The 14,737-nt window shown below is 35.3% G+C and overlaps 1 pseudogene; it reads right to left on the bottom strand.

Annotated features, from left to right (window-relative positions):
- Nucleotides 1-2,873: 2,873 nt before the first annotated feature.
- On the bottom strand, nucleotides 2,874-13,650 carry LOC121990944 (annotated as a pseudogene).
- Between the last annotated feature and the right edge of the window lie 1,087 nt (nucleotides 13,651-14,737).

A 14,737-nucleotide genomic window follows, 5' to 3' on the forward strand; every position in this document is an offset into this window, starting at 1 on the left:
TTATACACTTTAAGGCGCCTCCATACCAGTCTAAGGCGCCTCGAAGCACTGGTCCAAGGCGGCTCCAGCTCCATCCAAGGCGCCTCCAGTACCTCTTCGCAGCCAGCTCACAGTTTGCACCCGAGGCGCCTCCAAGCTCCATGGAGGCGCTTTGGACACTGTTCATCCGAGGTGTGATTTGCTCCTTTGTTCCTGCAAAATGTGTTAGTCCCAAACACATACCTTGCAAAACAAAGTTAGCACATAATAGCTATGAATAAGATATTGACAGTTTCCGAACTGTCCGGGTCTGACTTCGGATTTCCGACTGAAAACCCTAGGTCGACCCGACGCCGACTGTTCCCTCTGCGAGGAACACGTCCTCACCTACTCCACTCAGGAGATTTACCTATTGCCAGCACGATCCTCCAGATCGACTAGACTTTTACTCGGCACTCGATGCTTCTGGACTTTCTGCTGGACTCCCGCTTCCCAACCCGTCCAGTCTTTCACCTGGTTCGTGACACCAGGACTTTTCACCTAGGGTTACCACCCCTTAGGACTTTTTGCCTGAGGCCCTCGACCCGCCAAGACTTTTCGCATAGGGTTACCACCTCCTATGACCTAAGGTTACCACCCCCTAGGGTTTTCCACCTGCTTAACCGCAGCTAGGACTTTTGCCTAACTATACTTAAGACTTTCCTACAATCTTGTTCAAACTGTTAGATCACAAAACAACTTAACTTTGAACCCTTTTCCATTATCAAAACACATGTTCGATCGTCGGATGCTTCCAGCACCAACAAACCATTGGAATGGTTGTAGTGTAATTTGGTATTAGTTTATCTTGACTATAAAATTACACTAGTACACTATGTGTGCATAGAATATGACCATTTGAGGTTGTTCCTTTTATACTGACTACATAAAAGAACAAAACCTCTGTTATTATAGATATGCATACTCTTAATCCTGATATCATAACAAACACGTATACTTAGTATTTGTTTCTATAATTTATCAATGGGTGAGATTTATTCGTTAAATCAATAGGCCTGATGAGTTTGGAAATAATATTCACTACAACAAAAACTGCAAATGACAACGGATAATATCCGTTGTCGTAGGGTCAAAAAATCGTTGTAACCGAGGGCATTGTAGAATGTATTGCCCTACGACAACGGTTTTAAATCCATTGTCTTTGTATACATTGGACAACGGTTTTTATCTGTTGTTGTTTATATGCTCAAAATTTGTTTACGAAGGACACGACAACGTTTTAAAACCGTTGTGGTAGATAATTTCAACAACATAAATAAACCGTTGTGGTAGATAATATTTACTCGTTTTGCTTTTTTTTTTACAACAATTATAAACTATTGTGGTATATAATTTTAATATATTTTACAACGGATAAAATCGTTATCTTTTATCACTTTTTACAAAAAAACCCCCTTGTGGTGTACATAGTTTTTACAATATTTTTAACTGTTGTCTTTAATGTTCATTAATACCAATACTATAACAAAAACTGCAAACGACAATGGATATTATCCGTTGTCGCAGGGTCAAAAAATAGTTGTAACTGAGGGCGTTGTAGAATGTATTGCCCTACGACAACAGTTTTAAATCCGTTGTCTTTGTAGACATTTGCAACGATTTTTATCCCTTATTGTTTATATGCTCAAAATGTGTTTACGAAGGATACGACAATGTTTTAAAACCGTTGTGGTAGATAATTTCAACAACAGAAATAAACCGTTGTGGTAGACTTTTTTTACAACAGATATAAACCGTTGTGGTAGATAATATTTACTTGTTTTGCTTTTTTTAATATAAGCAAACCACCAATACAAAACTAAATATTTACTACATTAAATCCAAAATAAACATCCATATATAATTCATCTTGTAGCCACACATATACAAAAATATATAAAAATGAGTTGTTACTCATCAAAATACACATGTTTTCCATTACTGTTCTCCATATACATTAAATCACATGTTTTCCATTTGTTGTTCTCCATATGGCTTTTAATTTACAAATTAGCAAGGCAAGCTACATCCTAACAAAGCTCACTTCATGCATAAAAAAAACTCAAGCCTCACGAATTGCCTGACCTGCAAGAGAAAAATTTAACAAAACTTATCAAATTTCAGAATTCCATATTATAGTCTGCATGACAACACGAATTTCTGGAATTTCTGGAATTCCATATCAAATTTCAGAATTTCTGGAAAACAAGCAATAGAAGATAGAACAGATATTAGGCATTGTTTCATGCTACACAAGTAAAACAAAACGATACAAATCAGTGTTTATCAAGAAACAATCGGCAACATCCATTCACGCGAGACAAAATTCCATTATACTCAACACAAAAGAAGGAATGATCTTTTCTTCCTTGAGAATTATACCTCCTTGTCACTCGTTTGACGAATCTAACATGCAGTATATAGAGCGAACTATTAAGAAATCAAACTACAGTTTATAGATGTTTTCTATATCAATATACTATGGATCATACATGAAATGCCTTTACAAGCTCTTCATTTCATTCTCAAGCAATCACTAACATGCATAGGGCAAGCTCATAGGGTAATAAATCAAGGTTTCACATCTGCCTCAGAACATGCTTGTTTAGTGAAAGGTATTTCATTTGGTAAAACATGCTTGCTATAAATCTCTATGAACAATAATATTTTAATATTATCATACAGAACACTGTGAAATGCATATCTCAGTATTAGTGGAGAGAGAAAAATGGCAATCCAAGTCATATTCATGCCACATGAACAAAATGACATTTAGTATTATAACACTATGATTCTCTATATAAGTTCCATCGGATTTGAAATTATTTGTTCAAATCAAAATATTTAAAAAAATACTATTTATCCTACATGGAGTATATACAATCAAATCCAGCATAAATATGCACAAGTACAGGTAAGATCACCTTAAGAAGAAATGAATCGAGTTTAAATAGCATCCAGATAAAAATGAAATAAACTTACCTGTGGTATTAGACTCTTAAGATGCACTTCCCAAATTTCTTCTCCTTGTGCAGTTCATGCTGCAACATTTCCATGAGTGTCAACTGTCACTATTTCAATTTTGCCATCATCATTAATATCAGCTGCCACAGCTGGTGCTTGAATCTCAGCCATCTCAAGAGAAAATTTGTTTCTCACTTGGCCTACACGAAATTGCTTTCAAAAATAAAATCAAGAAATCGAAGCTTTGTGCTCGGTTCTGATAATTTAAGATTACATAATTGCATATTTGAGATAGAGAAAGAGCAAGAGACATGTTAATAATATCCTTTAAATTTACATTTTCTTCTCTTTTTGAAAATGAAATACAAGAGATATTAATGTCACATAAGTGTCACATATAGGAAAGTCTTAAGTAAATAAAGGCATGAGTTTGCCATTAGACCTAGTCCATTTCAGTTCAAGATTAGTGAAACTTGGTGAGGACCCTAATTCCCAAACATATACCACAAACTCTAATGTCAGCAACTAAACTAAATCCACCCTTAGGATACACAACCACAAAATTTGATCTCATGTCAAATTCCTATTTCTGCTAAATAATTCACTGGCTTCTATTCAGAGAGGTTTCAGTTTGTATTCTAAATTTCTACAAGTTCTAACAGAAAATCCTACTCAAACTATAAAATTTACCACAATAGTAAAGATGCAATTCCTCCAATATATATTGGGTAAATTGCAGTATATAAACATGAAGATGTTGCAGTTAATAACATTACAAAGAACACATTGACTTACCAAAGATAATAATTACAACTATAAAATGAAACCAAAAAAAATTACCATGATGATCCAAAATATAAAACAAGCCATAGGAAGTGCCAACAAGAATGTCCAATTTTCCATCACCATCCAAGTCAACCACAGTAGGAGAAGAATAAACATCTGCACGGAAATTCCCCGAATCGACACTTAAATCAAGATCTTGAATCCATTTGACTTGCTTTGTATCAAGGTTGAAAACTACAATCCCACTTGCTACATATTTTTCAATGTTGATACCCCCTAACTCAACTGAATGCTCTGGATTATCATAATACCTGCCAACTTATCAACTGTAATAAGAAAGAATTGAATGCACAAACAACCTTTGATATATATGACATTCACAAAAAAAAAACAGTACAAATGCATTAAATATACAAGAACAAAATGATAGTAGTATCTCAGTTGAATACAACCATAGTTTGGGCAGATGAAGAATCAATTAGACAAGCCAACATTGTGAGAATCATGACCTAAGACTAAGATCGGTAAGAATAATTACACACGGTTCCCATACAACCATTAAATTTCTGAAAATTACAGGAAAAGAAGTGTAAAAAAGTATGTTGATTCTTCCTGTAATAAACTTCCATCAATATTGAGTTGTTATTGTAACATTGTAACCTACATAAGATTAATATATCATATGTCAGATGTAGAAAGTATCCAATTAGTCTATGACTTTGGCACCAATTTTCATTTCAAGAAACAAAATGTCTAGGAAGATGATATCATCTGTAACACCCACGAATTTTTATGAGTACATGAGAAATTATTTCCACTAGAACTTAGAAATAAAAAAAAATGATATAATAATATGGTAAGAGGAGAAGGTCAAGGATTGAACCTTGAACCTCCCACAAACAATGGAGAAAGATTTATGGCATGATCACCACTAGGATAGAGAGTAACATATGGATAGGAAGAGATAAAATTTTAGTTAAAGGAGAGAAAAAGAAAATAAAGCAAGAAGCAAGAGAAAACCAAATTTGCTTACCTCTCCTTCCTCTTGGTTAAGAGAAGGAACAAGAAGAAGGCAAGTTGTCTTCCTCACTTCTCCCTCTTCTCATTCTCGTGAGAACCAAGGGAAGAGACATGGGAGAGTTAAGAAAGGGAATAAATGAAGGCATAAATTCCCCTCATGGTGAATAAATAGAAAAATGAGAAAATAAATCTCTCATTTTCTCCTTCTTCCTCCTCCTTCCTCCTTTTCTCTTCTTCACCGAGACTAAGAGGTCTTCCCTCTCCTTGATCCGAACACTAAGTCAAGTTTCTTCTCCAAGAAAACTAATTTTCGAGAAGGGATCTTCAAGTTCTAGCCCTTCCAAGCAAAGGAAACCAAAGGAGACACAAGAAGAGGAAGCTCCTTCATTTCTTAGCTCCTAGGATATTCTTCTCCTTAAGAAAAACCACAAGCGAAATGATGTAAGTTCCCCTCACCTGTGGTACAATAGTTATATGATTGTCATGTAAATATATTGCTAGAAAAACCTATGCTTGTTTCATGAGGGTTTCGGCCAAAAAAAAAAAAAAAAAAAAGGTTTTAAGAACTTGAAAACCAACTAGGTATGTTCATGATGTTTCCTATGATATGTATCCGATGGTAAGGGGGTTAAACTAATATTTTCATGCTAGAATATTTGGTTAGAACATAAGTTTATGGGCTTAGACTTTCGGCCAAGAAAGAACAAAAGAACTAGAAGAACTCTAGACCTAAACCAAAGCATGCTCTCTTGTCCTTATGATATGTACCTTGTGGTACATGGTGTTGTTAATGTTTTTTCCCACTTGTATGTTCATTTAAACTTGATTCCATCTTCATGAAATTTCGGCTATGATAGAGTTGAGGGCCTAGAAGGGATTTTAAACCTAAAATTTAGCATGCTATGATTTTCATAAGACGAGATATGAAGCTAATATGACATGTCATGCTCTTAGGTTAAGTTGAACTATATTTTTTTATGCATATGATGATTCGGCCATGTTGAGACTTGAACCCTTGGAAAGTTTAAATCAAGCTTAAGATACTTAGGATCTTCTTGATGAAAAGATATGAAGTAAACTAATGTTCTTATGTTGTTTGAAACTTGAATTCTTGTTCTACAACTTTCGGCCACACTTGTTTCTTTGACCTAGGATGCTCAAATTCTAAACTAAGTGGTCCATGTTATTCTTTGAAATGAATGCTAGGAAAATTCTTATGGTCTTCATGCTATTATGCCACTAGAAACCTAATTCCCATGCTTAACAAGATTCGGCCACATTAGGTTAAAAAGCTTGAGAAGCTTGAAAATTAGACTAAAAGTACTTATGGTGCTTCTCATGATATGTATTGGGATATTGGTATGAAGTTCAACATTTTCATGTTACTTGTAACCTAGAAACATGTTGCTAGGGTTTCGGCCATGTTGGGGTTAAAGGCTTAGAGAACTTAGAACCTAAATCAAACATGCTCTAGTTGTTTCTTATGAAATATGATGTGACAATTGCTAGGTTTTTTTTTCATGCTTGTATGATGTTTATAACCCAAAATAAAGGCTTAATGGGTTTCGGCCATGTTATGAAAAGGAACCTAGAAAGCTTGGAACCTATACCTAACATGCTTAAGATGTTCCTTATGTTCTAAGAAATGATAAATGTTTAGGGTTCACATGTTTTTTTTTTGTTGCTTGATAACCCAAGCCATCTCTACATGTTTCGGCCACCCCTTGTTACTAGGGTTAGAGACTTAATTAGGTTCTCCCATGAACTTCACATGCAATGCTTTATGATATGTTAAGAGTATGACATGTTGTGATGTTGATTTATGTATGTTAGGTCCAGTTTCATGATATGCTATGTACTTAAGATCATGATATGCTGTGTGCTAAATTTCATGATATGTTATGTGCTTACTTTCATGATATGCTGTGTGCTAAATTTCATGATATGCTATGTACTTAAGATCATGATATGCTGTGTGCTAAATTTCATGATATGCTATGTGCTTACTTTCATGATATGTTGTGTGCTAAATTTCATGATATGCTATGGGCTTATTTTCATGATATGCTGTGTGCTCAATTTCATGATATGCTATGTGCTTAACTTCATGATATGCTGTGTGCTCAAATTCATGATATACTATGTGCCTAAACTCATGATATGCTATGTGCTCAAATTCATGATATGCTGCGTGCTTAAACTCATGATAGGTTGTATGCTTAATTATGCATGTGTTCATGATATGCTGTGTGCTCAAAATCATGATATGCTGTGTACTCAAATATACATGCTTTAAGCTATGCCTAAAAGAGTTGCTTCCCTATAAGTGGGATCAAGAGCACTCTTCATGACATGAATATGACATGAGTGATATGGACTATGTAGATATGACATGCTATTTTACTTTTAAGGCTTGTACCAAGGGTGGGCTCCATAAGCGCCCCGGGGTCGATGGACTAAGAAACGGGGCTCGTTAGGGATGGGCTCCTAAGTGCCCCTAGGTCGATGGACTAAGAAACGGGCCTAGTATATGTATGCCTTGTAGGGTTCAAGACTTGCTACCTTGGACCTACTAGGACGCGCGCAGTTATGTACGTGGTATAAGCCGGGATCCCCTCTTATGTTGAGATTATGTTTAAGTATCTATGCTATACGTTTTAAAAAGACATGATGCACATGTTTCATGATGTATGTTTAAGAGTTCACCCTGCATATACCTTAGGAATATGCCATGATAATTATGATGATCATGTTTATGATATGCCATGCTACCTTGTGTTTATGCCATGATTATGCCATGATATCTATGATGATGCTTATGACATGTATGATGATCATGTATGTTATGCCATGATACCTTATGCTATGATGTATGCTTTATGATTGTCGACATGCTATACGGTTTTTGTGAGTAGGAAAGGAACTTACTGAGCCATGAGTGCTCACAGCTTACTTTCTTGTACCACAGATAAGGGCAAAGGATGAATGAACTAGGAGAGCAGCAGGAGGGCCTAGCAGGATGTGTGTGGCAGTGACTGGCTAAAGAAGAAAAAAAAACCTGCTTTTATTTAATAGGAATTATGCCTAGTTTATATTACTACGTTATATCTCCATGACATTTTATCATGTTACTCTATATGTCTTGAAATAATGTTAAGTATGACATATGGACTCTATGTTTCAAAAATTTACAAGTAAGACTTCCATTGTAATAAGTTATTAAGTTGTTAAGTATGGTAAGTAACCCCCGTCGCCTTAGCAGGAGGGGCGGGGCGTTACATCATTGTACAAGAAAACTTTTCAAACAAAAAGCAGAGAAGTTGCTTACCACAAACTTTTCCACAGAATAATTACATCCAAAAGAAAGTACCAGAAATAGTTTTCGTATCATTATAGGTAATTTTTCATGTAAAAATACCACAAATGTATAAAGTAAAAATTCTTACTCGCGGTCAAAGAAGTATTAAACAACCACACCCATCATTATCTATGTCAGCAATTACCTTCATAGAATATTAAAAATGTGGGTCAAGCTTTTAGGAATTAAATTCCCTGATTTTTTTCCTTTTTCTATATGATCAACTCCAATGGAACTTACTGGAGTGCAAAGTATATGTGAATCTGTGCTAACATAATCTTCTGCTGTCTCATGGCTCTCTTCTGTCCAATTTTCATCCCCCCACATTGATTTATCAATATAATCATCATAGTCATAATTATACTCATCAGCTAACTCATCTGTATCTCTAAACAAATCAAAAGATGAATCAGCTTCTTCTTCCAGTTCTTGGTCATTTTCCACAGTTGCTCCTTGCACTCCATGACCAGTGTTATGGTCTTTCGAATGTCCATCGTGGGCCCCTTGATTATCAATTTCTTCAAGAAGCCTTCTTTACGTTTGTGTTTGATTTTCCTCTATACCATTTTCCAATGAAGCGTCCCTTTTGATTGTGTCATTAAGATTGCTTGACACTCCATTGTATTGACTAGTTTGGGCAAAATCAAGTTTTCCTCTGTCCTCAACCTTAGATGTATTCATTGAGAGGTTGTTCACAATGTTTGTAGAATCATAATTATTTGACCCATTCATACTCCCATTTATATCTGGATAAAAAGCAACAGAATTTTCCTAATGCAAAACACAGTGTTTCACATTTAAATATGTATAAAAATGCAAATGCAAAAAGTTCATGAACAACAACAATCTGCACAATTATAATATGGATAATTGGCCAACATCCTCAGGAATAGAAATAAAAGCAAAGGTGATTGTAGTTGGGTTGTGATCATATACGAGATATTGAGTTCTTAGCAGAAGCCTCCTTGGAAATTGAATCATCAAGGACATCTGGATGTGAACGATCCACTGGATCTGGATCCAAGCCAGCATACCAATTTTTACGAACCTTTCTACGAGGTACTTCTAGTTTATCCATCATCAGATAGCCAGAGACCCTATTATAGCCATCAGATTTATGTCAACGTGCAGCAATCCACCAAACAATTGTTGAAGCTACTTACCTAAAAAAATTTACAACTCCATCATAGGTAGCTAACGCTATTTCTCTTGTACCATCCTTGTCTATATCATATAAGAGAGGGCTGGAATGGACTATCGATTGGTGAAAAGCAGGCCATCCTGATGAATTTGGAATTTTCACATCAATGGAAACTATATGCTATTATGTGTTGAGTAACTACAAAAAGCATGCAAAGGAGATACCAACAAGATATTGAAATTTATAGATAAATGACTAGATAACAGAAATAACATTAAAGAGATACTTGGCATTTTATCACCATCAGAACCCTCCAATACTTCGAGGTAATGGACAAATGATGGTACCACTATCTCTAGCTTGCCATCACTGGAGTTGCAAGAATACAACAATAAGTCAACCTCTCAGTTAGCACAGATACGACTGTGTCCACTATTCCAATAAAAGTGGCGAGCCGTGCAAGACCTAGAAAACCTATCCGAGCACACTATTTCGACCAATAAAAGTGAATAATAAACAGAAATCGATGCTTAAAACTGACACCTTCAGAGATCAAACACCACAAACTTTGACATATGAGCAGGTAAAGGGCATGATGAAACAAATCAAAAGGTAAAAAGAAGAAGAAAAGAGAATGTTGCGCTTGCAAATATAAGCATAGTGGAATCAAAAGTAGGTTTCGTTTTTTGAGACAAAATTTATGAATGAAGACAAGACCTAGGTTATAAATCTACCTTGACTATGGCTCTAGCACAAATCCAATGAAGACAAGACCTAAGTTATGAATCGACGGAGTAGGAGTGCCACCTTTGGCGAAGAAATACACCTCGTCCGATCAAAAGGTTCCATGAGTGAAAGAAGCAGTAGTGGAAGGTTAGAGGGCCTTGTCGAACTCAGAAACCCGCTCACTAAGAAACGAGAGGAGCACACCGTCGTGGAGGCAGATCCAGCGGAGGCTTGAAGAGATTATATGAGGAGAGGGAAAGAAAATTGCCTTAGGTTCGAGAGCACGAAGGAAAAACACGGCGTCGAAAAGAAAACAGCGAGGGAAAGGAAAACAGCGAGGGGGGAAAATGACCAAATTCAATTACAACGGTTTTTCAAAACTGTTGTCGTAGCCGCTAAAAACGCGGATAAAGACAACGGTTTATAAAACCGTTGTAAAAAGTGTTGTCGTTTTAAAAAAAATCGCTTAATGACAACAGTTTTGCCAAAACCGTTGTCTTTTATATTTAATGGGGAGCACAAAGACAACGGTTTTGGCAAAAACCGTTGTCTTTGAGCAAATACACAACGTTTTCTCTTAAAACCGTTGTCGTAGGGGTGTTGTCGTTTGCAGTTTTTGTTGTAGTGCAAACATCCAATCTTATTTTAATATAAGCAAACCACTAATACAAAACTAAATATTTACTTCATTAAATCCAAACTAAACATCCATATATAATTCATCTTGTAGCCACATATATACAAAAATATACAAAATGAGTTGTTACTCATCAAAATACACATGTTTTCCATTACTGTTCTCCACATACATTAAATCACATGTTTTCCATTTGCTGTTCTCCATATGACTTTTAATTTACAAATTAGCAAGGCAAGCTACAACCTAACAAAGCTCACTTCTTGCATCAAGAAAACTCAAGCCTCACGAATTGCCCGACCTGCTAGAGAAAAATTTAACAAAACTTATCAAATTCCAGAATTCCAAATTATAGTCTACATGACAACACGAATTCCTGGAAAATAAGCAATACAAGATAGAACAGATATTAGGTGTTGTTTCATGCTACACAAGTCAAACAAAATGATACAAATAAGTGTGTATCATGAAATAGTCGACAACATCCATTCACGCAGGACAAAATTCCATTATACTCAACACAAAAGAAGGAATGATCTTTTCTTCCTTGAGAATTATACCTCCTTGTCACTCGTTTGACGAATCTAACATGCAGTGTATAGAGCGAACTATTAAGAAATCAAACTGCAGTATATAAATGTTTTCTATATCAATATACTATGGATCATACACGAAATGCCTTTACAAGCTCTTCATTTCATTCTCAAGAAATCACTAACATGCATATAGATTAACATAGTTGAGCTTGATGAAGCATCATAATTGTCATTTGCGATGATACTTACAAGGTCCAACAAGATGGAAGTAGGAAATAAAAATTTGTCATCAACAATGAATTTCCAATGTACTTCTGCCACAGTAGTATTATGCTCAAGGAGTCATCAACAAAGAATGTAGTTCAACATAATAAAAATTTAAATGCAATTGTAAAAAAAATTATAAATTATAGGATTAGACAAGGAAATTTAACTAGCAAATAAAACAAACACAGGTACAGAATTTAGGTAGAAAAATGCTAGGTAAAATGTTAAAGATGTATACATGGAGATTGTGAGATAGGAGGAAAAACAAGATTGAGTTATGGCATATAGATGAAAACCATAAGGAGAGAACAAACAAGAAATTTGTAGAGCAACTCATAAAATACAAAAGGTCATCATCTAACAATTCACAAAGAGATAACTTCCACATTGTCAGACCTTGCATAATTCAGAAACAACTAAATAAGCTACTCACACAACCCAACCATTATTAATTTTGGACCACAAAGAAACATACTAAGAAACACTGTTCGACGCATGTTTGGCACCCATTTTTTAGGAAAAGGAAGTAGAAGTCCTGACCATAGATAACACATGGTTGCCAAACAAAATTATAAGGACACCACGACTTTACCTATAACTAAATTCACAAAATGTTTAATCAGCAAGATAACACATGGATGTATATTAGGTATTGACATATCAAAGTAAAAGATGAGAACAAAGAGAGGCAATAAATAAGGGAAATGTCAGCAAATTTTGCTCATGGTAGAAATGCAAGAATGAAGTATTGAGCAAAGGAGATAGCTAGCTATGAACAAATAAATTATTGGCACTAAGGAATCATAATCAATAAGTCATGGAGTCACAAACAAAGTGCTCAACCATCTTTTGAAGTCTAGTAATTTATACCTAGTAATGAATATAGTCTAGTATGCAATCCGCCCATTCGAATCGCACTTAGTCAATTTCTTCATTGGAGTAAATTATTTTCATGAACTATTAACAAACCCAAATTATATTAGTAAAAAAAATCAGTAATGAAGAAGCAAAGTCAAATAAAATAAATTATTTGAGAAAATTGAGAATATGTTAAATATTACCATTGAGCTAAGTGAATCCTTATCGCCGGTAACATTTCCTTCAATAATTTCTCTCATAAATTTTATCACATAAAACTTACATTGTTTAGCATCAGGTTGTCGAGGACCCTATGTTAACAAAAAATTATCAATGAATAATGCATAGTTAAATATTTTTAAATTAATCACACGTAAACATATGTGTGTATATATAATATACAAACTTTTACGACTTCCCACATAGGCTTCTTTTTCCCTTTCCTTTGCTTGTTCGAATTGAACAATTTCAAGCTCCTTTGTACAACAAGAGTTGACATATGAGTAATAAATTAAATTAAATGCTTAATTAAAAAATAAATATATACTCACATATCCACTACATATTTCCAGTCCTCATAACGATTGCGATGATTAAATGAATCGAACAAATAAACCATCTCCACATAAGGATCGATGACAGTCAAAATCTAATGATAACTATGCACAAAACAAATAATCAATGCATAAATAGAGCAACTGAAGAGGAAAAAATTTAAAACAACAAAGCTACACCATTCGTCACCAGAGGAATGTTCTTTGCATTGTTAAAAACTCGCATATACAATACTTTTTTTCCACCTGTAAAAACCTAAAAAACAAAATAAAAGGAACCTAACTCTTCCTCTCCTAATCGATCTCCATGCTACTCGTTACTAAAAGAGGAAGAGTATTATAAAAAAATCCAGAATATATTAACAACTCGCATATACAATACTTTTTTCCACTTGTAATAACTTAAAAAATAAAATAAAAGGAACCTAACTCTTCCTCTCCTAATCAATCTCCACGCTACTTGTTACTAAAAGAGGAAGAGTATTATAAAAAAATCCAGAATATATTAAAATTACAAAAGAGAAAAGAAAAACTTTGACTAACAAATGGAAACTGAAACCTTACTTGCAAAGCGAAAGAAACAATGCAAAGAAAAACAATCATCAACTCTTTCTGCTGGCCTAACAAGCCGCCAGACCTAAAATCCACAGTAAGAACCACAACACCACCTCAAAATCAAACAAAACCCCTAGCTTTCTCTCATAAAATCACCATATTGGAAACCAAAACAAAATGGTCGATTCAAAAAGCCTAGCAAAAAGATCCAACTCGACCATCACCTCCATAATGCAACTCCACGATAACCAACAAAAGCAAGACATAAAAGCAAACAGATGGGGTGGCTCCAACCTCAGCGTGAGGACTTGGTCGAGGGTTGTTGTCTCCAACAAGCCTTAGCTGCTAAGTCTCCACTAAGTCTTCAGATTTCGACGATAAACATGAAAAAGTAAGGAGTTAAAAAAGCCAAAATCAAGAAAGAGAGAAGGGAGGAGGAGTTGGAGGAATGAATCGACGGAGTACGATGCCACCTTTGCGATCCCATCCACCCCGTCCGATCACAAGGCTCCACGATCGAAAGAAGCAGTAGTGGAAGGTCAAAGGGTCTCATCGAACTCAGAAACCTGCTCACTAGGAAACGAGAGGAGCACACCGTCGTGGAGGAAGATCCAGCGGAGACGTGAAGAGATTGTATGAGGAGAGGGAAAGAAAAATGGCTTAGGTTCGGGAACGCAAAGGGGAAAACATGGCGCCAAAAAGAAAATAGTGAGGGAAAGCAAAACAGCGAGAGGGAAAGCAAAACAGCGAGGGGGAAAATGACCAAAGTCGATTACAACGATTTTTTCAAAACGATTGTCGTAGCCGCTAAAAAAACGCTTAAAGACAACAGATTTAGAAAACCATTGTAAAAAGTGTTGTTAATTTCAAAAAGAAATCGCTTAATGACAACAGTTTTCCCAAAACCGTTGTCTTTTATATTTAATGGGAGTTCAAAGACAACGGTTTTGGCAAAAACCGTTGTCTTTGAGCAAATACGCAATGCTTCTCTTAAAATCATTGTCGTAGGGGTGTTGTCTTTTAACATTTTTGTTGTAGTGATTATTTATATGGTGTGTTGTTGATTATAGAAGGAAATTGTGTCCTAGTTATCTAGGTTGATAATGTCTCCTTGAGGAGCTCATAAGAATTGTCATGTAAACCCTGCAGGTGGACTTAGTTCCGACATGACAATGAGGTTGAGTGGTACTACTCTTGGAGATAGATATTAATTAAGTGAGTTGTCAGTAAGTCATTTAATTAATGGACATTCGATATCTTAAACACAGGGAGATTAATGCACTCATGATAGAGAGCCCATAATGTAATATGAGATTG

The sequence above is a fragment of the Zingiber officinale genome, chromosome 6B (assembly GCF_018446385.1).
Source record: "Zingiber officinale cultivar Zhangliang chromosome 6B, Zo_v1.1, whole genome shotgun sequence".
Classification (NCBI taxonomy): domain Eukaryota; kingdom Viridiplantae; phylum Streptophyta; class Magnoliopsida; order Zingiberales; family Zingiberaceae; genus Zingiber; species Zingiber officinale.